At 44.2% G+C, this 27,287-nt stretch overlaps 1 protein-coding gene across 5 annotated transcripts in view; it reads left to right on the top strand.

Annotated features, from left to right (window-relative positions):
* Window positions 1-27,287, top strand: part of LOC139683040 (uncharacterized) — an 89,381-nt gene that overhangs the window by 27,441 nt on the left and 34,653 nt on the right. Inside the window, exon 2 of one of the 5 annotated variants that reach the window (XM_071577758.1) lies at window positions 19,703-19,822. The exons of the other annotated variants lie outside the window; for them this stretch is intronic. The gene's annotated coding sequence lies outside the window, so the exon portion shown is untranslated. Of the gene's footprint in view, window positions 1-19,702; window positions 19,823-27,287 lie in introns of those variants that run through there. 5 annotated transcript variants of the gene reach the window in all.

Here is a 27,287-nt window from a genome sequence, read left to right as displayed (position 1 = left end):
AAGCACTGTTTCCAGTTTTTCCTTTGCACAGATCTTAAAATAAAAAACATTCTGCTGCCTAAAATCAAGGAAAAAACTTTCGAGATAATATTAGTATAGATAGAGCAGAGAGTAGTTCTTTAATGAAAGCTTTCAGGTGCACAAAGTATATAGGTGCGCGCACAGTATAAGGTTCTTACAAATTTATAACACTACTTAATTATCATATCTAATGGGTACATCCAACCTGGAAACCTTTTGCCCCTGGTACCATCCTCAGAACTGCCCCACTGGAGCACCTCCAAGGGTTCTGGGCCTTGTATCTTGTTTTGCCCTGTTATTCTGGTTCAGGTACATGTGTCCCAAACACGATGTCCTTGCTGCTATCTTGTCTGTTGAAAAGACTGTTAAACAGAAATTCAGGAATGTAGCACAAACTGTTAGAAACTGTTAGCTGCTGCCTCGAGTGTGAGAAACTATACAGGTATATAAAAATCAACAAATATACAAAATATTAAAATCTACAAATATATAAAAATTCTAAGGCATCAACAGGATCTGAGGGAATGGCATGAAGGTGAGTCAGGGGAGTTTTAGGTTGGATATCAGGAAAAGGTTTTTCACCCAGAGAGTGGTTGAGCACTGGAACAGACTCCCCAGACAAGTGGTCACAGCACCAAACCTATCTGAGTTCTAGAAGTGTTTGGACAATGCTCTCAGGCACATGGTGTGATTCTTGGGGTGTCCTGTGTGGGGCCAGGAGTTTGACTCAATGATCCTGATGGATCACTTCTAACACAACATATTCTATTATTCTAACTGACATTATCTAACTTGTGCAAAGCATTTGACACTGTCCTGCACTACATCCTTGTCTCTAAACTGGAGAGACATGGATTTGTGTTGTGAGATTGCTTGCAAAAAGTTAATTTCTGAGCAATCCAAACTGCTTCAGCTCCGTGAGAATCATGCTGATACTTCAGCCTGCAAGGACACACACCTGCTGTTTGTCCGTTAGGCGATGGTCACTCCTTGCAAGTGTTTTCATGAGAACGTCTCAACTGCCTTCCTGATCTCCGGACATGGACCTCAAAACATCGGGATGAGATAATACAAACACCGGACTTGTGAGATATAGGCTTTTAACCAATTAGAAGTTCTAGGGTGTTGGGGTGAGACCCTTTTAGCCAATAAGATGTACCTCTAACCCCATATAAACCGTGTGCTGTGTGAAATAAAAGGTCTTCACTATAAACTTCATAAGCTTGTTGGTGAAGTCCTTTCTCTCCACGAAAGTTTGTTTACTTTAGATTTGATGGGTGGACCACTCGGTGTATAAGGACTTGGCTTGCTGGTTGCACTCAAAGGGTTAGTCAACAGCTTAGTGTCCAAGTGGAGACCAGTGACAAGTGGCATTCCACATTGGGACCGGAGCTGTTTAACATCTTTGTTGACAACAGGGGAAGTGGGAATGAGTGCACCCTCAGCAAGTTTGCAGATGACACCAAGCTGTGTGGTGTGGTCAACATACTAAAGAGAAGGGATACTATCCTGAGGACCCTTGACAGGCTTGAGAGACAGGCCTGTGCAAACCTCACTAAGTTCAATAAGGCTGTGTCAGGTTGGCCTATTTTTTTTACCAACCCTGGACTGCCTCCTCCCTTCCTCCAGAGTCTTCCCGGCAAGGGAAAAAGAAAAAAAAAACTGAAAAGAAAAGAACTTAAAGGAAACTGAACTGAATTAAAAAGAAATTATATTTTCTAACATTTGCAAGCACATATGCAATTTGTACACACTACGTGCGGTCCCACCCCCAAGGAAAAAGGGAAAAAAAGAGGACTGGTCAACCAGAACTAGGAAGAAACCAAACCAAACCAAACCAAATGAAACAGACAAATACAATTAAAGACTTCAGGAAAGGAAAACAAGCATGAAATAATTTCACCACGTCCCGGGCTAGGAAAACCAACAGAGACAGAACAGATCGTCCAGGCTTCTCCTACTCCCAGCTCCCGGAAGAAGGAAGGCCACCACCCCTTCCTCCCTCCCCTCCTCCTCTGTTACGTGGAAAACACGTGTGGAATACTTTGTAATGTCCACTTCCTTAGTTACACTGGTTACTGAGGAAGCCATGGATCAAACCCATCACATTCTCCACCCCTTATTCCACACTAGTCTTTCCACGCAATCCTTGTATTCTCGCGTTCGCTTATATCTTGCACATATATACATATATATATATATAGTCCATATGCATTCCTTCAAGGCAGATGTCTTGTCATCAAGGATCAGCACCAGCATCACTTCAGCTTGGGTCCTTCGCCTTTTGGTTAAGGTCACAGTTCCAAGTTCAGGACTAGTTCACAGATTAGGGCTGCCTTATCGTTGGACATCATGGGATACCAGTATCAGCTTTGTTTGGGTCTTTCTCATCTGGTGTCTGGTTTCCTGCAAAACACAACTCAAAGCACATAATTAGTTCTTCCCCAAGGCTAGGTTGCCTTGGAGCACACAGTGGATCTCACCATCTTTCCTCATTACCCACCAGGTGTTTCTGAATGCTTGAGCAAAAACAATCCCACAAATGGGTTTGTCTTGGCCCGAGGGAGGAGTAATCCAAACAGATTTCCCTAGCATGCCTCTCAAGTGAATCACTGGAACTTTGTCTCCATCTACTGTGTGGAAGGATTCTGCTTGGGCAGGACCAGCTCGACTGACAGAGCCTCTGGTGTTAACCAACCAGGTGGCCTTGGCTAAATGCTTATCCCAGTTCTTGAAGGTTCCTTCACCTAGTGCTTTCAGGGTTGTTTTTAACAGTCCATTGCACCTTTCAACCTTTCCAGCAGCAGGTGCATGATATGGAATGTGATATACCCATTCAATACCATGCTCCCGTGCCCAAGTGGCCACTAGATTGTTCTTGAAATGAGTCCCATTATCTGACTCAATGCGATCTGGAGTACCGTTCTTCCACAGGACCTGTTTCTCGAGGCCCAGGATAATATTCTGGGCCGTTGCATGTGGTACTGAATATGTCTCTAACCATCCAGTGGTCGCTTCTACCATGGTAAGCACATAGCGCTTACCTTGGCTAGTCTGTGGCAGTGTGATGTAGTCAACCTGTGTTGTAGTTTGGAATTATTATGTAAATTTTGTCCCCTGCCACTAACTGCCCATGCCAGCAGTTAACAAAAAAAGTAGTTAACTGCTGATCACTTGGGTGGGGGCAGGTTTGTCTCTTTTGTTCTTGGGGACTACACACGGCTGGGAGTTGGGTGTGTGTGCGGGGTTGAGGAGAAGCCGGCTCGCTGCTGCTGCCTGCCCCGGACTGCTTCTGGCTGCTCGTGTTTCTGCTTCTTGGACAAGGAACACAGGGGGAAGAGACAGAGTTCATCTGAGAGCTCACCACTCGCCTGTCTCGCTGGAGAGGGACTGGAAACTCACTCCGCAGCCAGCCGGGCTGTGACACTGCCACTGCCTAAGTATAACTTTCCTCCCGGAGGAAAACCTGCTGAGATTTGTTGTTGTTTTGTTTGGTTTTCCTCTGTGGTGTTGGGCAAGTGGTTTGGTCTGGTCTGTTTATATATATATATATATATATATATATTTATAGCAGACAGGGACAGTTATCCTTCTTGTATTAAAATTCCTTTTTCTTAAATTTGATAAAGATTGGCGTGATTATTGTGGAGAAAGCCCTCTCCCCCGGCTTGTGGGTAAACATTTTGGTTTTTTTCCCTTCAAACCAAGACAACCTGCCAGGCCTCTCCGTATTTATACTTGTCCCAGCATCCACCATACCAGAGGGGCTTCAACCTTTTTGCCTTCTTAATGGCAGCACAGGTTTCACAATCACAGATAACCTGGGAAATAGTGTCCATGGTTAAATCCACCCCTCGGTCTCGTGCCCATTTATAGGTTGCGTCCCGGCCTTGATGGCCTGAAGCATCATGGGCCCATTGAGCTAGGAACAATTCTCCCTTTTGCTGCCAGTCGAGGTCTACTTGTGACACCTCGATCTGTGCAGCTCGGTCTGCCTGTCTGTTATTATCATGTTCCTCGTTAGCTTCTTCTGCGGTGTCTCCCCATACAATGACGTCATTGATGTATTGGATGTGTTCTGGGGCCTCACCCTTCTCTAATGAGGCCTGGATCAGCCCATGACAAATGGTAGGGCTGTGTTTCCACCCCTGGGGCAGTCGATTCCAGGTGTAGTGCACGCCCCTCCAGGTGAAGGCAAACTGTGGCCTGCACTCTGCTGCCAAGGGAATGGAGAAGAATGCATTAGCAATGTCAATAGTGGCGTACCACTTTGCTGCTTTGGACTCCAGCTCATACTGGAGCTCCAACATATCTGGCACAGCAGCACTCAACGGTGGAGTGACTTCATTCAAGCCACGATAGTCCACAGTCAGTCTCCATTCTCCATCTGATTTACATACAGGCCAGATAGGGCTGTTGAAGCGTGAGTGTGTTCTACTAACCATCCCTTGGCTCTCCCACTTCCTGATCATCTTATGGATGGGAATCACAGCATCTCGGTTTATACAATACTCTCGCCTATGTACAGTTGCAGTGGCCATCGGTACTTCTTGATCTTTGACTCGGACTAATCCCACAGCAGAAGGGTCTTCTGAGAGGCCAGGGAGGGTAGACAACTATTTGGACTCTCCTTCAATCACTGTGGCTACACCAAAAGCCCACCGATACCCCTTCGGGTCCTTGAAGTGTCCTCTTTTCAAGTAGTCCATACCAAGGATGCTAGGGGCTTCTGGCCCTGTCACAATGGAATGCTTTTTACATTGGTCTCATGTTAAGCTCATGTCGGCCTCTACCGATAGGTCTTGAGACTCTCCGGTTACTCCAGAAATAGAAACAGTCTCTGTACTCTCATGTTCCGACGGCATTAATGTACACTGGGCACCAGTATCTACCAAAGCTTGGTATCTCTGAGGATCCGATGTGCCACGCCATCAAAGCCACACAGCCCAGTAAACCCGATTATCATCCTGGTCCCTCTCCTCCTCCTGGCAGAAGGCAGGGCCCCTCTGTTGTTGTTCCTGGTCAGAGTATTCTCCATCTGACTTGAGCGATGCTCTGTCAGAGGCTCCTTCATCAGAATTGAGGGAGTTGCTTCTTTAGCGTCTCGGAGATCAATGTTTCTTTTCCGGGGTCTTTGCTTCAACTATGTGGACAGCTTTCTTGCCAGTTACTTTCCATTTTAATTCTTGCAGTCGTGCTTTAAGTTTGGAGGTGGGTTCACTGTGCCATTTTTTCATGTTTTCCCCTAGTTTACGCAGAACAGTCCACAAGACACTATGCTCACTCTGTGTCTTACTCCTGGGGCTTCCAGTTTTCCCACGTGCAGCATGAGGTGACCGAGAACGAGAACGGGAATGAGAACTAGAACGAGAATGAGAACAAGACCCTTCTTTGTGACCATTAGAGTCCTTGACTTTAGGTTCTTCTTCATACACAGAGCATTTAGTATTTCTCTCTACCCCTTCTCCACTGTAGAGGGAAGAATGCCAGAGTTTGGAGGGGACCCTCATGGTTTCCAATATTCTCCGTATCCATTGACACATTCTGTCCACATCTATCTTGTCCATACTTAGAGGGTATGCGGATATCAGACAAGGCATGTAAAGCGTAGGGGCACCTTCCATTACCTTATCCCACATTGGCCGTGTGCATGCAATCTTCTCTGGGACCATGATGTCATAGTAACCTGGATCGGAGTATATAATCTCCAGCATGGCCAATTCCCGCAGATACTGGATGCCTTGTTCTGCGGTATTCCACTCTCTCGGAACACTCACCAAATACTCTTTAAATGGGTATCTTGCCCTCATGGCACCGAGGATTCGGATCCAGAGACTGGATGCCATCTCCCCCTGTCCTATTTCCTGTTCTATTTCACGGTCTCGGGCAAGAGATCCCAATTGTTGTGCCTCATGACCCTCTAGCACATGACTACTAGCCCCGTTGTCCCAACATCGCACCAGTCAGGTGAGGATTCGTTCATCGGGCAACCAACTGTAATCCCTTCGTATATCCCGAATCTCTTTTGGGGTCAGTGATCGTGTAATTTCACTTTCCCTCATTATTTCCCATCCATCTCTCCCACGTACTATTCTCTCCTCCTGTGTTTTTACTCTTCCGCTCTTTTGTGGAACCTCTCTCAGCTCCTTTCTGACCCTCTCACACGAAGGTGGGGATTGTTCATGCCGTGAGGATGAGCTTCTATGCTGTTCACTCCAGGGGGATGGGCTCCTACGTCGCCCACGCCGTGGAGAGAGACTTCTACCTCGTTCAAGCCGTGGGGAAAGACTCCTAGCTCGTCCACCCCGTGGAAGGGGACTCCTGCGTTGTTCATCAGATCCGATGAATGAAGGTAGCACATAGTCCATGGAAGGCCGGAGTAAGGGCCTTCCCCAGTCATCTATTCTCTCAAATTAACAGTATTATCACTAGAGGACCCGCAATGGTAGATATTAAAGTGGTCAGCCAGGGGAACTGGTTAAACCACTTTCCTTGTTGTGTTTCTCTTTCTTATTTTCTTTTCTCAATCCCTTCTCTTACTTTGGCTAAAGAATCTCTAACTACTCCAGTATGATCAGCATAAAAGCAGCATTCTTCTGCTAAGGCCGCACATAACCCACCTTGCTGTAGGAATAATAAATCTAGCCCTCTTCTGTTCTGTAGAACTACTTCAGACAGTGAAGTCAGGGATTTCTCTAAATATGAAATTGACTTTTCTATTCTTTCTAGATCTTCATCTACTACGGCTCTAAGAGATGTAAATCCTTGGTTTTGCTGTGCGAGGGATGCTATACCTGTTCCTGCCCCTATAGCTCCTAATCCCAGAAGGGTGGCTATTGTTAGGCCGTGATGGGTTCTTGTTTGATAATATTATGGTTTTCTTTTACCCAATAATCATACATTCTATTTTCCGGATGGTACAACACTCAGGGAATTATCCTTACTTGGATACAGTAATCCTTGGATGCATTAAATACCTTAAGAGACAAACATGGGGTTAAACCTGTCTTTGAACAAATCCACCATTCCCCTTCTGGAGGAATGGCCCAATTTCTATTAACTTTATCTAGTCTCTTTTCATGAATGCTACAAAGCTCCTATTTTGGTGTAGGTACTCTCCCTATACAGCGTCCTTTCCCTTTCACATATTGCATTGTGATTTTTGCTCATTTTTCTTCCCATTTACACTGCTTAGGGGCTACTCCATTATCCAGGCGGTAGTCAAGGTCCAATCCGATAGCCTCATAAAAAGGGGGTTTATCATCATAACAGAGGCAACAGGCTGAGGTCATATTGGGGTTTGTATAACTTAGGGCCTGATAGGAGGCCTGTATTACTTTCCATAGTGGATTTGTTTTATCTTCTGTGATGGTTTTCTCTGATGTCTTAAGAACTCGTTTAGTACCGTTCAATAGGATTGGTTTAGTTGTTTGATCAGGACTTACTGTAGGTGTCTTTGGCTTGTTAAATATTTGTTTAGGACCTACTGCCTTTGCAACTACCACGTCTTCTTTTTTATTATTATTATTCCTCCTAGATCATTACCAGGTTCCCAGTATCTCACCCCCCAAGTTTTTCCTAATTTCCACCCAAAATCTTCTGGAGAAGCAACATTAAGATATAAGTATTTACAGTTACCAAGGGTATTTATTCTCCGCCTTTCCAAGACCATGTTGAAAGCAGGAGGTTTACAACCAGCTGGCCCCCATCCAACCTTTAGGAATTTATCTTTAGCTGGGGGTTCCCAGGCTGCAGCTATAGTAACACAATCCCAATGAGCACAATAATATTCCTTAGGAAAATTGCAGTATCCTTTCCCAGGGTTGGAATTTGGGCAGAAGTAATAAGGTTTTTTCTTCATACATTGGTCTGTAGGTATTAGATCACAAAGTGGGGCAGTGAAACTTGGGGATCCTGGTGTAATCACTTGTTGGATAACATAAAAGTCTTTCCCTCTGACTAAGGTCCAATTATAAGGTTGATGAGGACTTTCTCCACTCACTAGATTTATCCCCGCAAAATTTAATGGCCATTTCACTCCACTTATTTTTACCATTGCTAACAGAATCATCGCTATCACCCATGGTCTAAGAGATGATGGTGGAGTTATAAGGTCATTTTGAGCATAACTAATATCACAACGCATGCCTATACCACAAAACTCCGGTTCATATTTTTCTAAGTGGGGGAAAGACTGTTCTGGACTCAAAAGGCATTCTATTTCGTATTGTGTTTGGTGGCACAGGTCATTTGTTGGATTTCCAACAAGGCTAGCCATCAACAGTCCCCACAGTAGTACACCTCTGCCTCCTCCGTCTACTCGGTTGCCTCAAGCAATGGGGTTTCTCATCTTCTCGGCAGCAAGTGTATTCTTCAGGGGATCTTTTGGCCTAGCTTAGCTTGTGTTGCTTGGTATGTGCCCTGGTTTTTTATCTCTCGCCCCCCTCGAATCACAGCTTATCCTCACCACTTTATAGTAATATTTTTTGGAGTTTATGTTTTTAGTAAAAACTTCCCACTATTTATCAGATTCAAATTTTTATCCTTCCCTCTGTTACCCCTAATTTTAAGGTTTGGTCGTTAGCTCTCTTTCCTGATTATAGTACTCCCAGTAAACTCCTCTGGGAGTATACCCGTAATGACAGTGCATCCACCACCTCTCTTGACTCTACACTTATAGCATACAAACAGATAACAGTTACAATTTGTGTTTATACAATGTACAATTATAGATCAGCTTATTTGTTCTTTTTTCGTAAGGTTAGCTTTAAGTCCCTTGGGTTATTCACTACCTCCCATTGCTGATCATGGATTGGTCCCTTGATTCTACTGGCATGAGTCCATCCTCATTCTGCTGTCCAGACTGCAGTGTCTGTAGTAAGTAGAACAAGAAAGGGTCCCTCCCAGCGAGGGGTTAAAGATGCTTCTTTCCAGGTTTTTATCAGCACTTTATCTCCCGGATGTATCTTATGTATAGATACATCCAAGGGTGGTCTCTGGACCACTAACCCTTTTTTCTTTAACTTTTTCCTTCTTTTCATCAATTCTACTATATATATATATTCTTGCAACAGTTTTTCTTCCACTTTTCGGTGCTCGACTGGGACCCCAAAGTCATATGGCATTCCATACAACATCTCAAAGGGGGAAATTCCTATATCTGTACAGGGTTGAGTTCTTATATTTAACAGGGCTAAAGGCAAACATTTTATCCAATTCATTTTGGTATCTATCATTAGTTTGGTCAAATGTTTTTTAATTTCTCCATTCATTCTTTCTACCCTCCCAGAACTTTGAGGATGCCAAGGAGTATGATATTCCCACTTAGTTCCAAAAGGTTCCAACGCTTCCTTAATGATTTTGGAGGTAAAATGTGGCCCTCTGTCTGAGTGTATCACTGTTATGGCCCCATAATGGGGAATAATTTCTTCCAATAATATTTTAACCACTGTCTTGGCAGTTGCCCTAGCCACAGGGAAAGCTTCCCTAAAGTGGATGAGGTGATCAACCAAGACCAAAAGATAACGATATTTTCCCACTTTAGGTAGTTCAGTAAAATCTGCTTGTAGCTTTTCAAATGGTCTCTTAGCTAATTCCCTCCCACCTTGTATTCTTTCTCTTAATTGTTGTCTATTTACCTTTTAGCAGGTTAAACATTCCCCAACTATTTGCTTGGCAATGTTATAAGTTCCTATACTCATATATTTGGTTTCAAACTGATCGACTAATGCTTGTACTCCCCAATGAGTTTGTCTATGGAATTCCCTCATAATCCTTTGAGTTAACCCTTTGGGGAGGATTTACCTCCCATCTGGTAGCAGCCACTTGTTATCTTTTTCTATTGCTCCTACATGCTGCAATTTTTCTTTTTCCTGATGTCCTGGGTTGAGCTGGCAACGCTCTAACTGTCCAGGACAGAGTGAAAAGGGTTCCTCCTCCCCCCAACCCGCCAAGGGGAAAAGAAGAGGGACAGGAAAGAAAAACCTTCAAAACAGGTTTATGCTGAAACTAACAATGTGTATTTATACAGAAAAGAGAAAATTAAGAGGAAACTACAATATAACACACACTTACACAAGTTATGTATAACAAGAAATAATTTCCCACTTCCCAGTAAACACAAATTTTACCATTTTAACTACAAATCATTTTAGTGAAGTCAATTCTTCAGAGACAGACTTAAGCAGAGAGAAAAGCTAAGAACAAACATTTTACTTCCCTAAGATAACATGATAGTAAGCTGGTGTTCCGGGCTTGGGCCTCCCCATCCCTCCTGGGACAGCAGAGTGTCTTGCTGGCACCACAGCTGTGAAGCAACTGAACAAGCCACACTCACACACTGGGTTTTACACCCTTTGAGATGATGTAGTATGGTATGGAATACAATATTATTGGCTGGAAGAAGTCAGCTGTTAGCTAGCTCAGCCCAGCTTAAATCAGCTGACAATCCTAGGCCTAGCTGAACTTTAAAACCTAAGTTTAGGCCCATTTGGCTAAACCTATAACATATTCCACCCTTTATTCCATACCATATTACGTCACTCATATCTTAGATCTATCTATTCTCACGCTTAAACAGTCTTTGTTCTTTCCAGGGCCGTCTTCCACCCCTCCATATTGTAGGCAATAGTCCATTAGGATGGGGTAGATACTTTAGGCAGGAAAAAACAGTTCATCATTGGACACTAACACCAGTTCAGCTCATCTCTTCTTCATCTGATGGTCTATGTCCTGCAACACAGAACTCGAAATGCAAGTTACCTTTTTTTCTCAAGGTTAAATGCCCTTGAGGCACACATTGGGATCATCCCATCCCCTTACTTAGGGGTTACCATACCTTCATTAGGGTCACCATCCCCACACTGGGGGCACTATTCCCTTTTCAGGGGTCACTATCCCCACATTGGGGTCACTATCCCCTTCTCAGGGGTTTCACAATAGTGGATAACCTGGGAAATAATGTCCATGGTTAAATCCACCCCTCGGCCTTGTCCACCTGCAGGTGGCCTGAGGTATCCTGGGCCCATTGAGCCAGGAACAACTCTCTCTTATGCCAGTCCAGGTGTGCTGTTCCTTATTAGCTCAGCCTTTGGGCACATGAGCATCCACATGATGAATCTCTACAGATTCTACTCAAGCAGCAGTGTCCTGCCACACACCAACAGCCCACATGGGCCTCTCTGTGATTCAATTAATCTTCTTTTATCGGTCCAGCCACCCTCAGGGGAACTGGCTGTCATTTGCTAGTCACTGTAGAGGTACACTCTTGGCTAGTTTTCTGGTTCAGCAATGTCCAGTAGACTTGGTCGTTCTCCTCCTCCTCTCGGCTGGAGGCAGGGCGGCTTAATTGCTGTTTTTGGCTCTGTTCTGGGATCTCTGCTTCAACATGTGGACAGCATTTTACCGGCTTTCTTACGTTTTGATTTCCATACTTGGACTTCAAGCCCAGAAGTAGATGCACTGTCCCATCTCCTCATGTCTTTCCCCTGGTCACACAGGAAGGACGACAGTTCACCATGTGACTCACGCTTGGGGCTTGCTCTCTGTTGAGGTGAGGCAGGAGAGACAGACAGCTTGCTGTGGCTGTAAGGCTTCTCCTTGCAGTGGCTACATTCACAGCAGGTACGAGTTGAGCTGTCTGAACTCACAGAAACAGTCAGTACAAGGAATAAAACGAGGATCCAGTAGCAGGAGAACATTGTTTATATTATATGTACTCAAGCAATGCAGATATCAAGGAATGTTTCTATAACAATGCTCCCGGGAACCCTGCTAACCTTCTGGGACACTTATTAGTGTCCTTCGTTTCCCAGCCAATGCACCATTTATCTGTCCTGGGTTGAGCTGGCAAAATGCCAACTGTCTAGGACAGGGTGAAAAGGGTTCCTCCTCCCCCCAACCAGCTAAGGGGAAAAGAAGAGGGAGAGAGGAAAAAAACTTCCAAAGCCAGGTCTATGCTGAAACTAACTACATGTATTTATACAGAAAAGAGAATATTAAGAGGATATTACAATATAACACACACTTACACAAGTTATGTATAACAAGAAATAACTTCCCACTCCCCAATGAATACAAAGCCCATTACTCTAAATTCATAAGCACTCCAAAAGACACTCAGCAAGAAAGAGAAAGTATAAGAACAAAATATTTCTACTTCCCTGAATGCAAACAAAATGCAAGCAGAGACAACAGAAGCAGGGCCTAGCATAGTAGAGGAGCTGCTAGATGTCTTCCTCTTAGTGCAGCCATGATGGAACTGACCAAGCCACACCCACACACTGGATTTTACCTCCTTTGAGATGATGTAGTACGGTATGGAATACAATATTATTGGCTGGAAGAAGTCAGCTGTTAGCTAGCTCAGCCCAGCTTAAATCAGCTGGCAATCCTAGGCCTAGCTGAACTTTAAAACCTTAATTTAGGCCCGCCTGGCTAAACCCCTAACACCTGATTAGTGAAGCTTTTAGTTACTTTAACTTTGCTGTTATCCATTTCTTGTTCTTTTATCATTAGTAATGCAGGCCACTTTGCTTCTTCATCAACTAAATTGTTTCCCCTTATTCTAAGGGACATTCCCTTTTGGTGCCCTCGTACGTGTACTACAGCTATTTGATTGGGCTTCCTCAAGACCTTTAAGGTTTCTTTAATTAGGGTTTCATGTACCAGGCCTTTTCCCTGAGTATTTATTAATCCTCGCTCTTCCCATTTTTTCCCAAATGTGTGCACAATCCCATATGCATATTTTGAATCAGTAAAAATTGTCCCAGTTTTGTTTTTCAACAATTGAAGAGCTCTTAAAAGAGCATTGTCCTAGTTCAGCAGGAGGGACCAGCTAACCCTGTGTGGGGGCGATCAAAGCTGTGTATTCTACCCCCTCTATTCATTCCCCAAGGTCAATGGGCCATTAGCAGCAGCTGCCCAGGGAGCCATTATCACTTCACACCCAGCCTGAGGGGGCGGAGCTGCTAATGGGCCATCAACAGCTCAACACCCCCTGGCTCCCAGAGTTAATCACCCATTGTGTGAGTCCCCGCCCAGGGGGAGGGACTGGATGCTCCCTGAGGGTACATAAGTGGTGGGTAAGAAGACCTCGGGAACCTCTCGTCGGATCCAGAGCAGCAGCAGGACCTTGACAGGAGGAGATTACCGCTCTCGCCCAGACCACAGCCCTCGCCTGCACCAACAGGTTTTTCTTTTCCTTTTGCTCTGGACTTGGGGGAACCAGAGGGGTCTCAGCACAAGGGCAAACAAACCCCCTTGGGTTTGTGCCCCAGGACACTGGGTTATACTGCTGGGGTTTTGTGAGTTGAAAGCAATTTCCCTTGTGTGTCAGTGTTGTTATTGTAATATTATTATTAAATTTTAGGTCTGACTTATAATCTCTCTCGTGGTGAGTTCATTTCCCCTGCTGGTTCACCTTTAAACCAGCACAAGCATATAGCTCACAAGATTGGGCAGACCAGGTCTTATCCAAAGACCCAGATTCCCTGATCTCAAATGTTTTCCCATCAATTATAGCATATCCTGATTTGTGTTGCCTGTTTACTACTCTAGAGGACTCATCTGTGTATAATTTTTCTCCTTCAGGCAATTCTTCTTCCTCTAGGTCCTCCCTAATTTTAGTTTGAGACTCTATTACTTGAATACAATAATGTGACAATTCCTCCAAGGGTTCCCCATATAGAAATTGAGCTGGGTTCTGAAGGCTGGTTACTTCCAGTTCTAGTTTAGGAGAATGGATCAAAATACCTTCATATTTTAACAACCTACTATCTGTCAGCCATTTTTCGGCTTTCTGTTGTAATATTCCGCATATATTATGAGGGGTATATATTTTTAATTCTGCACCAAAAGTTATCTTTCTGGCTTCCTCTACTAGAAGCGCCGTGGCCACAATGTCCTGTAGGCAAGTGGGCCACCCCCTACTGACAGGATCTAGTATTTTGGAAAAATATCCCACTGGCTTTTTCTTTCCTGCCCACTCTTGGGTTAAAACTCCATACGCGGTCCCCACTTCTGTATTTACAAATAGGAAAAAAGGTCTTCTTATATCTGGTAGGCTTAATACGGGTGCATTCACTAGATCTGTTTTTAATTCCTCTAATCGACTTTCATCCTCTGGACTCCACTTCAATAGTCCGTTAAGAGTCAGTTTCTCATAAAAAAACTTTACTTTGCTACTGTAGTTTTCAATCCATTGCCTATAATATCCCAATAATCCTAAAAGTTGCCTAACTTCTTTTTGGTCCTGGGGGCTTGCAGGGATAGGATCCCGTTAACTCCTTCGGGGTCCAGCCTTTTATGTCCCTTGCTAAGCCAGTGTCCTAAATATTTTACCTCTTCTTTGGTGAATTGTAGTTTAGATCTGGAAACCTTTAATCCCTTAGAACGCAGAAAACTGAGTAACCTAATAGTCTCTCCGCGAACTTCATCTTGGTCTTTTCTTGTTAGCAAGATATCATCTACATATTGTACTAAGGTGACACCTTGGCTTACAGAAAAAGACTCTAATAAGCATTCTGGAGCCTGCCCAAATAAATTGGGAGATTCGGTAAACCCTTGGGGTAACACCATCCACCTTAACTGCTGTATGGCTAATTCCCTTAAGCACCGGATACCTTGTTCCATCGTGTTCCACTGTCCTTGCTGTACGTGGAGGTCCTCCTTACAAAGATATCTCTCTCTCACACTTGACAACAGTTGCCGCCAGAGGCTGAGAGTTTCCTGTCTCTTTCCAATGCCCTGATCAATGACCACATCTCGAGACAGGGATCCCAGCTGCCTTGCCTCACTCCTGTCTAGAATTGTATCACTGGCCGCAGCACCCCAGATTCGAAGCAGCCAGGTGATGCCGAAAGGGGTTTTTTTAACTTTTCAATTTTCATATTTTGTAGATTTTAGAGACACAGTAGATGCAATGCTGTAGATTTTAGTGAATTAATATTTAGCAGCTTGTAGCACAAAGTCCTTCTATCTCTACCCCTGCTCCAGAACAGGCAGCTAAGATCTGCCAGCTGTTTAGTCTCTTCCTCAAGGTACCTGATTAAGGCATATCAGAAGAGAACATAAACATGGAGCAGTGTGACCCAAAGCCCTGGAGAGCGTCCAAGAGACCTTTGTGTACTGAAGAAGAGGAGGTGGATGAAGACAGAGGGTCCCAACGACCCCAGCCCCAATTCAACGGGGGTGGGAACTGGGAGGGGACAGAGGTGGAACTGGACATGTGGACAGTAGTGATTGGATAGGTTATATTATAAAAGCTATAGAACTTAGAGCTTGCGGGCGCGCGCGCGTCGATGTATTCCTGGATGAGCGGGGTTGCTCATTAAAGTGCCTGCCCATTATCTTATCTCCTACAAAACTTGGCTCGGAGTCTTTTTTACAGAATTCTACGGCAACACAGGTAAGGATGGACTCATTTGCCTGTCGTGTGAACTCTCTCCGGAGCTCACGCAGCTCTCGCAGGAATAGGGACCGGGTGATTATTTCTGGCTCCATTTCTTCTGCTTGAGGTGAAGGTCCTGACTCTTCCTCGTCATTCACTATACGAACTGATTTGGTCTTTGATTTTCTTTTCTGGACAGGGGCATCTGCTATCGGTTTCTGTTGTCCTTCCGGCTCCTCCATGGTTTGTGTGGACATGGTGCTGGTTGATTTGTTTCCCTTTCTCTCTAGCTCAGCTGTGGTTTGTGTGGGCATGGAGCTAGTTGATGTATCTCTTTTCCTCTCTGGCTCAGCCGTGGTTTGGGTGGACATGGTGCCTGTGGATTTGCTCCTTTTCTCCTCCTCCTGTCAATGCTGTACCACACCAAGCAGTGTGCGGTAGGCAGTGGCCGGGGCCCAGTACATTGCTGTGAGCTGCACATCTCTGGGACTGCCAGAGCATCTTCCTTTCACATAGCTTAGCATTTTGGCAGGGTCCTGCAGTTGTTCCGGGGTGAATTTCCAGATCATTTGAGGAGAGAAGGTCTCCAAATACTGGCCCATATCTTCCCACTTCCCGTGCCACTCAACATCATCCGCTCCCAGGGCAGGCCTCCAGCAAGTCTCCTTAGAAAGCCCAGTTCTGACCCTGAACATGGTGTATACAGTACAGAGGAGACAAAGCAACACTAACAGCACTAACAGTAAGATTATGCTGTCCCTAACATCAAAAGGAAGCTCAATATTTTCAATGATTGTTGTAGCAGAGGTGAAAAGGTGGAAGTAACCATCTCCGCCTGTTTTCCCCACAGTCTGGGTGCTATTTTTAATGAGACCCCAGAGGTAACAACCCAAACCAGGACAGGCAAACCAGACTGAATATACATTCACAATGAAATTCACTGCTTCTGATGTTATGACAACATAAACATAGTATATTAATAAAGCAATTTTGATCCTTCTCCCTGGTATTAAAGAGAGCATCAAAATAGGCAAATGGTTCCCCATGTGTCGAAATATGAACAGGCCCAGATGCACCATCCACATGAATACATCAAGCAACATGGTAGTGAGCGAGTTTCTGTATCCAAATACAGAAAATGAAATTGTAATTCTGACTTCTCTCTCGTGGCCCCACGTTGGGCGCCAAAAGATGTGCTGGTTTAAAGGCGAACCAGCAGGGGAAATGAACTCACCACGAGAGAGATTATAAGTCAGAGCTAAAATTTATTAATAATATTATAATAAATACACTGACACACAAGGGAAACTGCTTTCAACTCACAAAACCCCAGCAGTATAACCCAGTGTCCTGGGGCACAAACCCAAGGGGGTTTGTTTGCCCTTGTGCTGAGACCCCTGTGGCTCCCCCAAGTCTAGAGCAAAAGGAAATGAAAAACCTGTTGGTGCAGGCAAGGGCTGTGGTCTGGGCGAGAGCGGTGATCTCCTCCTGTCGAGGTCCTGCTGCTCCTCTGGATCCGACAATAAGTTCCTGAGGTCTTACCCACCACTTATGTACCCTCAGGGAGCATCCAGTCCCTCCCCCTGGGCGGGGACTCACACAATGGGTGATTAACTCTGGGAGCCAGGGGGTATTGTTGAACTGTTGATGGCCCATTAGCAGCTCCGCCCCCCCTCAGGCTGAGTGTGAAGCTGATAATGGCTCCCTGGGCAGCTGCTGCTAATGGTCCATTGTCCTTGGGGAATGAATAGAGGGGGTAGAATACACAGCTTTGATCACCCCACACACAGTGTTAACTGGTTCCTCCTGCTGAACTAGGACAACTGGCTACGATTATTAATGGACTCCCAAGGGTAGCACCCAAAGACAGGGTAGGAGAGCAACACTGAATACACATCCCAAATTACCCTCATTGCCCTTGATGTTATCATGTCATAAACTGATATCACACAGTATAGGAACAAAGCAATCCTGATCTGTCTCCCTGCTCTGTGAAAGAACACCGCAAGGAATACATATGAGAATATATACAGGGGTAGGTACCACACTGTCTTGGTTTAGGGGAAAAAGCCAAAATGTTTACCCACAAGCAGGGGAGGGGGCCTTCTCCACAATAATCACACCACTCTTTATCAAATTTAAGAAGAGGAACTTTTAATACAAGAAGGATAACTGTTCTTAACTGATATATATGTAAACAGACTAGTGCAAACCTCTTCCCCAACACCACAAGAGAGAGAAAAATAAACAACAACAAAACCCAGCAGGTTTTCCTCCGGGAGGAAAGTTATACTTAGGCATTGTCAGTGTCACAGCCCAGCTGGCTGCAGAGTGAGTTTCCAGTCCCTTTCCAGCGAGACAGACAAGTGGTGAGCTCTCAGATGAACTCTGTTTCTTCCCTTTTTGTTCCTTGTCCAAGAAGCAGAAACACGAGCATCCAGAAGCAGTCCGGGGCAGGCAGCAGCAGCAGCGAGCGGCCAGAAGCAGTCTGGGACAGGCAGCAGCAGCAGCGAGCGAGCTGGCTCCTCCTCAACCCCGCACACAGACACAACTCACAGCCATTTGTAGTCCCCAAGGACAAAAGAGACAAACCTGCCCCCACCCAAGTGATCAGCAGTTAACTACTTTTTTTGTTAACTACTGACATGGGCAGTTAGTGGCAGGGGATAGAATTTACATAATAATTACAAATTACAACCCACACCCACATGAACAGACCAAACAACATTGTGACCAGTGGCTCCATACCTAAAACACAAAGTTTAGATCAAATTTGTTTCCAACCTGCTCTGGGCAGATCTGTTGTTATCTCAACCCTTTGTGCTCAACATTGGGTGCCAAATAAGGCTGTCATGGTTTAGGAATGGTATTCTCCAATTCAGTAGTCCTGCTAAAACCATGCCTGTTGCTCTCTTCCCTCTTCCAATGGGAGGCACAAAAGGCAGAGATCATGGGTTGAGATGAGAACAATTTACTGGAAACAGTAATGAGATAAGAAAGCAAACAGGAACAGGAACAATATCAATAACAAAAGGTAGAGACAAAGAAAAGGTTTACAGGAAAAAACTCTCAAGAATAAACAAATAACAGACTGTTCCATATCTCACATTTTCTCTCACTGGAAGGAACACTCTTCTCCCTGGAAGCAAGAGTCCCTTTCCCCCTGCCCCTGGCAATGATGTGAGGTGGATTAGAAAATATTAGGGTCTGGTTGCATCCCCTCAGCCACACTCCCTCTCAGCTATTGTAAAAAATTAACCCTGTCTTTGACCAAAATCAGAACACTCAGCATCAACAATGTAATAGCAGACACTCAGCAGTTAATATACAGTTTCCAAATTCTTGCTTTCTCTAATTTCAGACAGCTAATGACATAATTGGGATTTGTACAGTTCCTCTTTATTAACAGGCAGAAAATATATGCCTGCATGGATGTCTGCACTAAAACCTTTTTCTTTAATAACAAATTGATAAAATGTCAAAAATACGATAACTAATTTTTTTCCCAGAAGATATGCACCTGTTAACCATAGTATATACACTTCAACAGTGCCCCATCATTTACCTACAGTAAGAAGCAAATCTGGTCCCCAAACTCCTTTGAACAAAGTATATTTCTGTGCTACCGAATTCTGCAATGAAAACCCTAAGGTCTCCATTTCCCTTTCTCAGAGAAGTGACCCCTAGACAGCATGTTGAGGGGTTTCTTTCAGAAAATGGGCTTATGAACGATCCAGCCTGCATCAACTCCCTGAGATTGGAGCAGATATCAGCTAACAGGCAGCAAGGACACACACACCTGCTGTTGATCATTAGGCAAGAAACACTCCCTAGGAGCTCTCAACGACTCCCCAGAAGTTTCTCATGAGAACACCTCGACTTTCACACAGGACTCTGGAGGTGCACCTGAAAACATTGAGGATGAGATAATATAAACATTGGACTTGTGAGATATGGTTTTTAACCAGTTAAAGGTTGTGGCCTGATGATGTGAGGCTCAATTTAGCCAATAGAATGTAGCTTTAACCATATATAAACTGTGTGCTGTGTGTAATAAAAGGTCTTCACTGTAAACCTCAAAGGCTTGTCGGGTGAAGTCCTTTCTCTCCACAGAAGATTGTTTACTTTAGACAGGGGGCATGTATTCTCCATGACAAGTTTATTCCTTAGATGAAAGAACATCTTGAAGAATCAAGGTTGGTGCCCTCCAGCAGTGATGTAAGTCTTGCTAGTGAAGCCACTATGATGCTAGTAATTTCTGACTTTGAACTGTTTGTGGTCTCAAAATTGCAGGGTGTCTACTGAGTGGAGGGAGAATTAGAAAGAAAGCCAAGATGAAATAGATGAAAATTAAAACAAAATCCCTATCAGCATCTCCTTCCTGAGTCACAGAGCATGAACTTCCTTTGTGCAACAGCTATGACATGTCTACTTTCTTCTACTTGAAAACTGATTAGACATTTCTGCACATCAGGCTTAAAAATAGAGAGAAACTGAGATTACAGCAAATTCGTGGGCATGGTAAGGGGAATGAGGGATGAAGAGATAGACTGGTAACACAACACCCCACCCCTCACCCCCAAGAACTATTTTATTGGCTGGAATTATCCCAAAAGAAATATCACTACTCATGAAAAACAAGTAGAATCACAGAATCATAAAATATGTTGAGTTGGAAGGGACCAATCAGGATCATTAAGTCTGACTCCCAGCCCTACACAGGACACGCCAAGAATCACACTATGGGCCTGCAAGTATTGTCCAAATGCTTCTTAATCTCAGACAAGCTTGGTGCTGTGACCACTTCCCTGGGGAGACTGTTCCAGTACCCAACCACCCTCTGGGTGAAAAACCCTTTCCTGGTATCTAACATAAACCTCCTCTGACTCAGCTTCATGCCATTTCCTCAAGTCCTGTCACTGGTCACGAGAGTGAAGAGATTGGTACTTGCCGCTCCACTTCCCCTCATGAGAATGTTGAAGACTGCAATGAGGTCTCCCCTCAGTGTCCTCTTCTCTGGGCTGAACAAACCAAGGGACCTCAGCTGCTTTTCATAAGGCTTCCCCTCCAGACTCTTCACCATCCTCGTGGCCCTCCTTTGGATGGTCTCCAAGAGCTTAATATCTTTTTTATATTGTGGTGCCCAAAGCTGCACACAGTACTCAAGGTGAGACTGCACCAGCACAGAGTAGAGCAGAACAATCCCCTTCATTGAGCAGCTGGCGATGCTGTACTTAACGCACATCAGGACTTGGTTGACCCTCCTGGCTGCCAGACCACACTTTTGACTCATATTCAACTTGCCATCGACCAGGACCCACAGGTCCTTTTCTGCAGAGCTGCTCTCCAGCCTCTTGTTCCCTAATCTAGACACACAACCAGGGTTGCCCTGTCCAAGGTGCAGAATCTGGTACTTGCCTGTTGCTGCCCCTGATTTTGGTGGGTCTGAAGGACCACCTTACAAGTTTCATTTTCACCTTAAAAGGACATGTTTCCAGCCTCAGCCTATGGAGTCAGACCATTGTACCTGGGGTGGGGTCACTTAAGGTGATATATACCTGTGTTTTTGAATAAACTTTGGATCTTGCTTGTACATCATATTGGTGTGTGCGGTCTCACTAGAGCCTGGTCTGCAACACTTGCCTTTGTTGAACTTCATAGGATTGGTGATTGCCCATCTCTCTAATTTTTTGAGGTCTCTCTGCAGGGTGTCTCTGCCTTCAAGGCAGTTGACAGCTCCTCCCAATTTAGTGTCATAAGCAAACTTACTTAGTATTCCTTTAAGTCCTGCATCCAAGTCATTAATGAAGATGTCAAAGAACACAGGGCCTAAGATGGAGCCCTGCAGAACCCCATTGGTGACTAGAGGCCAGCCTGATGTAACCCCATTCACTATTACCCGCTGTGATCCAGTTGCTTGCCCATCACATAACATGGTTATTCAGCTGTTTGCAGTACATTTTGTCCAGAAGGATACTGTGAGAGACAGTATCAAAAGCTTTGCTGAAGTCCAAAAAGATTACATCTACTGCCTTTCCTAGATCAACTAGGTGGGTTACCCTATCATAGAAGGGGATCGGGACTGACAAGCAGGACTTTCCCCCCATGAAGCCATGCTGGCTGTGACTGCATTGTCCTCCAGGTGTTTTTCAATACCTCACAGAATAATATTTTCCATTATTTTACTGGAAACTGAAGTAAGACTGACAGTCCTGTAGTTTCCAGGGTCTTCCTTCTTGCCCTTCTTGAAAATCAGGACAACGTTTACCAGCTTCCAGTCATCTGGGACCTCTCTGAATTCCCAACACGGCTCAAAAATCCTCTAAAGAGACTTTGCAATGGCACCAGCTAGGTCTTTGAGGGTTCTTGAATGAATTCCATCAGGCCCCATTGATTTATAGGGATCCAGCTAGAGCAGCAGATCCCACTGTCCTGGGTTGAGCTGGCAAAATGCCAACTGTCCAGGACAGAGTGAAAGGGTTCCTCCTCCCCCCAACCAGCCAAGGGAAAAAGAAGAGAGAGAGAAAAGAAAAACCTTCAAAAACCAGGTTTATGCTGGAACTAACTACATGTATTTATACAGAAAAGAGAATATTAAGAGGAAACTACAATATAACACACACTTACACAAGTTACATATATATAACAAGGAATAACTCCCCACTCCCCAATTAATACAAAGCCCATTACTCCAAATTCATAAGCACTCCAAAAGACACTCAGCAAGAAAGAGAAAGTATAACAACAAAATATCTCTACTTCCCTGAATGCAAACAAAATGCAAGCAGAGGCAACAGGAGCAGGGCTTAGCATAGTAGAGGAGCTGCTAGGTGTCCTCCTCTTAGTGCAGCCATGATGGAACTAACTAAGCCACTCCCACACACTGGATTTTACCCCCTTTGAGATGATGTAGTGTGGTATGGAATACAATATTATTGGCTGGAAAAGTCAGCTGTGAGCTAGCTCAGCCTAGCTTAAATCAGCTGACAATCCTAGGCCTAGCTGAACTTTAAAACCTAAATTTAGGCCCACCTGGCCAAACCCATAACACCCACACAAGTTCAGGGTCGACTGGGAGGAAAGAGAAAAGGGTCCAAAAGACCCTAGTTTTGTGAAATTTCTAATTCTACCTTGCAAAGTGTTGCTTGCATAGCAAGACTGCTTAGCTGATGTTACTAAAGAAACATAGCATGAAGTGATGAAGTAATTTTGTTCTGGTTTAGAGTACCTAGGCCTAAGCAATTATTAGAGACCAATGTACCATGTATTAGAAGTCATAAATTAAAGTAAGCTAGACACTTCAATAGGATGAAATGGTAAGAAGCCAAGGTTTTTTTACTAGATTCTGGCAAGGACACTCATGAAAGAAAGTTGAGAAGGTCAAACTGAGGAAGAGTATGGACTGAGGCCGAAAACTAGGGGGAGCACCCCAAAACATCCCAAGAATCAATGCCAAGAGAAGAATCTAGAAACCTCCTTTAACTATGCCTATGTACCACCCAAGCATGAATATTTTAATCACATATTGTAATAAATTAATATGCATTGTAACTAAGTACTGTATTTGTATAAATATACCTGTTTTGGCACCAGTACTTGGAAGTGGGTTTGTGCAGTGCGAATTGGCTCACTTCCCTGCGCAGAAATAAATACCTTGCTGCTAATTGACCAAAAAGTTCTCTTAGCAGTTTATTCCGAGCTTTTTTGGCTTCAAGGAATTGATCATTCTCGCAGTCATGGTTCTCCAGCTCAGGGCACCAAGACCCTCTTGGTCCATCATCTGTGTTGAAGACAGAGGCAAAAAATGCATTAAATACGTCTGCCTTGCCTCTGTCTCTGTTTATGAAGTGACCATCCTCATCCTGTATCAGGTTGATGTAATTTTTAGCCAGCCCATTGCCATTAATGTATTTGAAAAATCTTTTTATTGTCGCCCCCATTTCTGGCCAGCTTCCACTCCAACTGAGCTTTGGCAGAAAGAATTTTCTTCCTACAGCAGCAAGCAGCATCTCTGAATTCTTCCCATGTCACTTGGCCTTGCTTCCACTGGGCATACACCTTCCTTTTTTGCTGTATATCGAAGGAGATCCTTGTTCAGCCAAGATGGCCTTCTGCCTCACCTGCTTGACTTCTGACATTTGGGAATTGCCTGCTCCTGTGCCCTTAGGAGGTGATGTTTAAAAAGTGACAGGTACTGATGGACTCCAGCACCTGCAAAAACATTTTCCCAGCATTTCTGCATAATGTTTGGTACAGCATGAATCAAGCATGAGAACAAGAAAGAAGAAAAACAGAAGGCCTGGGAATCATCTAACTGTGTGCTATTTTATCTAAAGCTTTGAGTTACTGAACAAGGACAGAGCCGGTATTTGGGCAGCAGCCTGAGAGAATGGTACGTGTGAGAGTGGTGCACAGATAGCAACAGCCTGTGCCATAAATCACAGATGAGATAAACACCCTGGAACACCAGAGTCTGTGTATGTGCAGCTGAGTGCTTACGTGGCGTTTTATTGCTCTGTTTAGCTCCTCTTGGCTGTGAGCTATCCTATATAACCCTGGACAATTAGCATTAAAGTGATTCTTGTCAATCACAGCAGAAGTCCATGCCTCATTCTGCCACAAATGGTACCCGAACAGGGACAAATCATCACATAAAGTGCTCTGTGGTGGAAGCTGTAGTTGAACATGGTTGGTCATTGCACGCATCATCCTGTTACAGGATCATCACCTGTCTTTGTGAAAGATGTGAGCGATTGCAGTACGTTATGAGACAGTCTGCTACAAACGAACATCAACTGCATGTAGAAATTTTACAATGCTCTTTAAAGGAACAGGGATATAATGTTAAGACATACAAGTAGAAAAATTGCTCATATGGATTAGAGATCTTTGTAAGATCTTTCCTAAGCATGGTTCTTATGAAAGTGCAACATGGGCGAAAGTAGGGGAGGAGGATTATTATAACTTGGAAGGCTGTGTATAATGCTTTAAAGGTCTTGGAACCAGCAGAGGTTATTTTACAAGCTGCAGCCAGACCTCTGCCTTATAAGGATGAATTGCCCAGAGGTGCTAAAGTGATTGAAAACCTGCCAAGAGTGACAGATGCGCCTGATGATCCCTTTGATCCATGTTCTGTTACTCCTGAGAAAGAAACAGACTTATATCCTCCTTTAACTCCAGTAAAAACTTTAGCGGTGTCTGAGCCTACCATGGAGGATGTATTGCAAACACAACATAAGCAATCTATGTCTTTGTTATCATTGGCGCTGCCAACTGCACCGACAGACAGCAGAGAAAAATTGTCTCTTTTAGAGCATGTGCTGGTTTAAAGGTAAACCGGCAGGAGAAATGAACCCAACACAAAAAAATTATAAGTCAGAGTTACAATTTAATAACAATTTTACAATAAATGCAATGGCACAAAGGGAAATTGGTTTTAACCCAAAAAACCCAGAAGTATGACCCAGCACCCTGGGACACAAACACAAAGGGGTTTGTTAGCCCCTGTGCTGAACCCCACGTGGTTCCCCCCAAGTCCAAAGTAAAAGGAAGTGAAAAACCTGTTGGTGCAGCTGACGGTTGCAGTCTGGTGAAGAGTGGTGGTCGCAGTCTGGTTGAAAGTGGTGGTCTCCTCCTGTCAGAGTTCTGGGATCTGACAAGTGGTTCCCCAAGTCCCCAAACCCCCAAGATTATATCCCCTCAGGTCCAGGTGGGACTGCCCAGTACCTCCCTCAGGACGGGGAGTTACACAATGAGTAATCTCACTCTGTGTCATAGGGTATTTGGAATCATTGATGGCCCATTAGCAGACATGACACCTCAGGCTGGGTGTGAAGGTGCTAACGACTTGCTGGAAGGGAGTTATCATAGCTCTTATTTCACAGGTGTCTTTCACACCTAGCTCACACCCTGAGGGGTCAGGTGTACCCTGGGCAGCCACTGTTAACAGTTTATGGAAAATGAATAAAGGGTGTAGAATACATATCTTTAGTCACACCCACACAGTGATAAACTGGTGTCATCTGCTGAACTAGGACAGAGCACTGTAAATTGAGCGCTTCAAAGTTTGGGGATGGTGAATTGTTAAATGCTATGCCGATAATTTACAAAACACATCGCCCCCCTGAATTTGAGCATCTTCCTTATGAAGTTGCAAAAGATGTAAGTCAATAAAAGATTATGGACTCCAATCATCATATACAATGGATTTGATATCAGCTATCGGAGACTCGTATGCTATGACTCTGGTTGATAGGAAATCTCTTTTATGTCTGATTTTGTGTGTCACAGTTTACTGTGTTAACTGCTGAATATTGAGAAATGGTTACGGTTTCTGATAACCCTGAATTTAATAGTCTGGGGAATATAGAAGCAGATGATCCTTATGGTCTTGGTTTGACCACTCCAGAAAAACAACCAGATTTATGTCCCCCTTTAATTTTTTAAAAGGCTTTCTCAGAAATGAACCTTTTTTCTTTTTAGTGACCCCAAACCTGAGACAACTGCTTCCCCAGTCCTGGAATGAGAACAAGAGTTTAAGACCTTGCCTTGTTCCCCCTGCTCCCCACCCCGCCCCTGACGGCTTTGTTTTATCTGCTGATGAGACGGAGATGATTACCTTTGGCTTTTGCATATGTGTGGCAGGCACCACACTCAATCTGTAACTGGAAATGACCCCTCTGTACTGTTTCTGCCGCTGACTGCCGCAGACTTCAAAGGGTTTTTTTATTCACAATTTGTTTCATTTCAAATTGCCCTGGCTGATTTTGTTGGAGAGGTGCATTTTGGCACCCCAAAACATAAACTATATAAAGCTTTAGCAGTATTGGGCTCACCCTTTATTGGGGTAATGTAGATTATCTTAGCGGCGGTCAGAGGAGGCAGAGACACTCAGGCTGCAGCATGATCAGAAGGCTCACCAAAGAGAAAGGACTTTATTTTTAGTAACAGCTTCACTTTTATCTACTTCTACATATAACATGCCAGTACACTATTGGTCTGTAGTTCACCTAACATACATGGAAAGATTCTACTGGTTACAAGGCATCCACATTCTACAGGTGCCTCTCTGGTCCTTAAAGATGCATTCATCAATCACCTCAGACCTTAAGAGATCCACACACACTGTCACTCCCCACATAGCAGATTTCAATCTCTCTCAGAAAAACATCTATTCACACACTCTGATCACAGACACCCACGCTCAAACTATTTTTGTTGATGGTTCTGGTTGCACAGGCAAAGCTACTGTTGTGTGGTTTGAAAATAATGAGTGTCAGTTTCTTGTTAATATTATTTCTGGCTCCACACAAGTTGTTGAACTTTTTGCAGTTCTTTGTGGTCTGTGCCAGTTTTCTTAGCTTTTCCTGTCTTTTCCATGTACTTTATGGGGGAGAGACATGCTAAACCAGTGGAATTTACATATAATCACACACGTGAGTTCAAAACAGGATTTTTTTTAGAGGCCACTGTGCAGTAGTCGCAGCTCAAGTTGGCCTGGAAAACAGTTTGGGCAGATAATAGACCTTTAAAAGGAGAGTGGCTAGAATGGGCACAGAAATTAGTACAAGAACAATTAGAAGCAGGACATATTGCCAAATCCACCAGTCCCTGGAACACACCTATATTTGTAAATCCAAAAAAGTCAGGAAAATGGAGATTATTACAGGACTTAAGAGCAGTAAATGCTGTCCTTCAACCCATGGTAGCCTTGCAGCTAGGGGTTCCTAATGCAATGTTTATCCCTGACTCCTAGGACATGATTGTTCTTGACCTAAAAGGTTGGTTTTTCACCATCTTGCTGCATGAGAAAGATAGTGAAAGATTTGCTTTTTCTGGCCCTAGTGTTAATCACAGTGGTCCTATGCGACGATACCAG

Source organism: Pithys albifrons, chromosome 26, assembly GCF_047495875.1.
Source record: "Pithys albifrons albifrons isolate INPA30051 chromosome 26, PitAlb_v1, whole genome shotgun sequence".
Classification (NCBI taxonomy): Eukaryota; Metazoa; Chordata; class Aves; order Passeriformes; family Thamnophilidae; genus Pithys; species Pithys albifrons.
The sequence above is the reverse complement of the archived record's forward strand: the minus strand, read 5'-3'. Positions and strand labels throughout refer to the sequence as shown.